Source organism: Pinus tabuliformis, chromosome Q (genome assembly GCF_031772625.1).
Source record: "Pinus tabuliformis cultivar Carrire ecotype Pingquan chromosome Q, CPIR1, whole genome shotgun sequence".
Taxonomy (NCBI): domain Eukaryota; kingdom Viridiplantae; phylum Streptophyta; class Pinopsida; order Pinales; family Pinaceae; genus Pinus; species Pinus tabuliformis.
In genome coordinates, this window is record NC_142296.1 from 1,006,224,779 (window position 1) to 1,006,229,551 (window position 4,773).

The following is a 4,773-nucleotide window of genomic DNA, read 5'->3' on the forward strand; positions in this document are numbered from 1 at the left end:
ATCTTCATATAGAGGCAAGATGATAGATAACCAAGTAATGATAGTTGTACAAGCCCTCTTGTACTTTAACCAGCTCGTTTCAAGGGACATACATGGTTTCATGCGAAACTAACCTATGAATGAAACAAGCGAACTAACAAAAAAAAAAACAAAGCAAGAGCAAAATCAAAAGCAAAAGCAAAGAGAGTAAGAAAACAAATAAACAAACAAACAAAGCAAGTAAGAAAACAAGCATGAAAGAAAACTAACTAAAAGAAAACACTACTCCTGCTCCTAAGGTAACGGTGCATGGCTTGATCACTTGAAGTGATATTTCTAATGCAGCCATCGACGCATTGGTTGACGCATGTTGGTGAAGGCTTGGTCCGTGAGAAACTCAGTCGTGTGAACCAGCAAGAAAGAAAGATATACCAATGAAGACAACCACACTTCATGTTTCAAAGTTCCCACAGGACATAAGTGAGTGCGAGTGCATGAAAAGCGGTTTGTGGGATTTTCATGAAGTTGTGTGACACTGCGTGCAACTTTGAAGCATAAGCACACTCTTGATTGTGACATGCAAGAAAATGAAAGAAACAAAGACAACTTGCGTCGTACATGTGTGCTTGCAATGTAAGATTCCTCCAATGCATGAGCGATAGGATCGTGTAGTTGGAGTGGAGGAATCATGATTTGTGTGTGACACGGACCTTCAATGTGTTGGGTTGTGTTATATTCTTTCCACGACTAGCACACGTAGTTAACCGGGGGGTTAGAAGGGTGGCAGAGCCCACCGCCTTTCGTTACGCCGATTGTGTAGTGGGGGGGCTGGGGGGGATTCATAGGGAGTTTGAAGGGTGCAAGTAACCCCACTCTATGCGGTCTGGGGTAGCGCCCCAAAAAATTTTGTTTTTGGACCCTATATTGGGTTGGGCGGACCTACTTATGGTTTTGTGCATGATTTTTGCACATGGTTTTGGATGCGATGATTTTCGGTCCATGGTATTGGATGCTTCAGCATGTATAAATATGTATTGTAACATTGAAAGGAACATAATGAAAAAGCAAGTTGGTAGTCCCAGTTTTGGGATCCAGGGGAAAATCTCTGTGTATATGTGTTTTATATGTTATGCTCTCGCATTGTTTATTTTCTATGTTTTAGAATTCATATGCAGGTAATTTTTGTATAGGGTTAAAACCTACATTTGGTATTAGAGCTGTTTTGGATTCAAGGGGACGCCTTTTTTGCTGAGGGGTTTCACTCGGGCCTGTGGTAGACCTTATTCAGAGGGAGATCTGTGGGATCAATTCTAGTGGTGAAAGAAGATGGCAAGCAGTGGAAAGATAGAGATCGAGAAATTTAATGGTCAGAGTTTTGAGTTATGGAAACTCAATATGGAGGATCTGTTGGTGGATAAAGATCAGTGGATCACGGTAGATCTAGGTACTAAACCAACGGAAGTGTCCGATGAAGAATGGAAGAAGTTGGATTAGAAGGCAAATAGCAAAATACGATTGTTTGTCTCAGATTCAATATTGCTAAATGTTTCAGGGGAAGCTACGAAGAAGGCTTTGTGGGACAAGTTAGGGACTTTGTTCCAATCTAAGTCTCTGGTGAATAAACCGTTCCTACGGAAAATGCTGTATAGCCTGAGGATGAATGATGGAGACTCGGTGACAGAGAATCTGAACACATTTAATACTGTGGTAAGTCAGTTATTATCTGTTGATATTAAAATTTCAGTTGAAGATAAGTGCATCAGTTTGTTGTGTTCTCTACCAAATTCGTGGGATAGTCTGGTTATTGCGATAGGTAGAAATACAACTACCTTGCAATTTGATGAAATAGTTTCATCCTTGCTGACGGAGGAGATGAGACTGAAAAATATGGAGAGTCGGAATGGTGATGCCTTGTCTGTACAGGGACGGTCCCAAAACAGAAACAAAAATAAGTCATCGAGTGGGAGATATAAATCTGTAGGGAGATCTAAATCTCTAGGAAAACCTGTAAAGTTGGTGTGTTGGAAATGCGAAAATGAAGGCCACTACAAAAGGGACTTTAAATCTAAAGCTCCTGATAAAGGAAATGGATCTGATGATGCTCCTTTTGCAGAGGTGAAAACCACCTCAGATGAAGGTGGGGATGTGTACTTGGCTTCTTCAAGTACACATGTAGATCATGAGGCATGGTTGATTGACTCAGGTGCATCCCTTCACTTCACTCCCCATAGAGAGTGGTTCTACGAGTATGAGAAATATGATGGTGGTGATGTCTTCTTGGGGGATGACAGGAAGGCTAGAATCGTTGGTCGCGGAAAAGTAAAGTTGAAGTTGCAAGGTGGAAGGGTTAGAACACTTCCGGGTGTTCTGCATATTCCTACATTAGCCAGAAATCTGATTTCTGTAAGCAAGCTAGATGATGTAGGTGTAAAAACAGTGTTCGAGAAGGATACCTTGCAATTTGATGAAATAGTCTCATCCTTGCTGACGGAGGAGATGAGACAAAAAAATATGGAGAGCTAGAATGGCGATGCCTTGTCAGTAGGAGGATGGTCCCAGAACAAAAGCAAAAATAAGTCATCGACTAGGAGATCTAAATCTAGAGGGAGATCTAAATCTCCAGGAAAACCTGTAAAGGTGGTGTGTTGGAAATGCGTAAATGAAGGGCACTACAAAATGGAATGTAAATCTAAAGCTCCTGATAAAGAAAAGGAATCTGATGATGCTCCTTTTGTAGAGGTGAAAAGCACCTCAGATGAAGGTGGGGATGTGTAATTGGCTTCTTCAAGTACACATGTAGATCATGAGGCTTCATTGATTGACTCAAGTGCATCCTCTCACTTCACTTCCCATAGAGAGTGGTTCTGCAAGTATGAGAAATATGATGGTGGTGATGTCTTCTTGGGGGATGACAGGAATGCTAGAATCGTTGGTCGTGGAAAAGTAAAGTTGAAGTTGCAAGTTGGAAGGGTTAGAACACTTCCAGGTGTTCTGCATATTCCTACATTAGCCAGAAATTCAATTTCTGTAAGAAATATGGATGATGTAGGTGTAAAAACAGTGTTCGAGAAGGATACCTGCAAGATGGTTCGAGTGGCACTGGTATTGATGTGGGGAGTTCGAATCGGAACTCTGCACAAGCTGCAAGGTAGCACTATTGTTGATGGGTGCAACAATTCTGTGGTTCCTGAAAGTGGAGTAGAAAATCTAGTGGTCCCTGGAGAGAAGACCATGATGTGGCATCAAAGGCTTGGACATATTGGAGAGAAGGGCCTTCGAACACTTCATGGTAAAGGTATGGCAAAAGGTATGAGTAATAGATCTCTAGATTTTGGTTTCTGTGAAAATTGTGTAAATGGGAAGTAGAATTGGGTGAGTTTCCCCTCTGGTGGTAAGAGGGAGAAACAAATATTAGAACTTGTGCACAGTGATGTTTTTGGACCTGTGAAGGTTCCATCACTGGGTAAGTTTGTGCTCTATGTATCATTTATAGATGACTTCTCAAGGAATACGTGGATATATTTCCTTAAGAATAAATATGAAGTCTTTGACAGGATTAAAGAATTTAAGGCTCTAGTGGAAAACCAGATAGAGAAGAAGATAAAGGTGTTGAGAATAGATAACGGTGGAGAGTTTTGCAGTAAGGAATTTGAAGAATTCTGTAAGAAGTGTGGTATAGCACGACAGAAGACTACTCCATATACACCTGAGGAAAATGGAGTTGCAGAAAGAATGAACAAGACATTGATGGAAAGGGCAAGAAGCATGCTCAGTAGTGTTGGGTTAGGACAAGAATTTTGGGCAGAGACGATGCAGATAGCATGTTATCTGGTCAACAGATCACCTTCATCAAGCATTGGAGGATAATACCCCACAAGAGGTCTGGACTGGTAAGAAACCCTCTCTTTCACATATGAGGGTATTTGGATGTGATGCATATGTACATGTTCCGAAGGAGAAATGAACCAAGTTGGATAGTAAATTTGAAAAGTGCATCTTTATTGGGTATAAGGATGGTTTAAAGGGTTATAAGCTTTGGAACCCAGTAACAAGGAACGTTGTGTACAGTTGAGATGTGGTGTTCACAAAGGTAAAAGATGTTATTAAACATTAATTCCAACCAAAGGAACCCGAGAAGATAGAGTTTGATCTTAAGGAGGAAGAATCAGACTCCACAGAAGAGGAGGAATCAAAAGATGAAGAGCCACAAACTCCGAGTGTGAGAAGATCAGTTTGAGAAAGAAGGCATCCAAAAAGGTATAGTCCATCTGCTTTCTATTCAAATTTTACTTTATCTTTTACTGATGATGATCCTAGAACTGTGAAGGAAGTAGTAGATTCAGAGGATGGAAAACTATGGAAAGAGGCCATGGTTGATGAAATGGCATCTTTGCACAAAAATGAGGTTTGGGATCTAGTGGAGTTGCCGGCTGGGAGGAAACCCATTAGCAACAAATGGGTGTTCAAGAAGAAGACAAATGCAGAAGGAAAGGTGGAGAAATACAAAGCTCGGTTGGTAGCAAAAGGTTATTCTCAGTTGTTGGGACTTGATTTTGGTGATATTTTTTCTCCTGTTGCCAAGGTAACTTCTATTAGATTACTTTTATATGTTGTTGTTGCTTTTGATTTTGAGGTAGAACAGATAGATGTGAAGACAACATTTCTTCACGGGGATCTGGAAGAGGAGATCTACATGAAGCAACCTAAAGGTTTTGCGGTGAAGGGTAACAAAGAATTGGTATGCTAGTTAAAGAAGTCTCTGTATGGGTTAAAACAATCACCAAGGATGTCGTA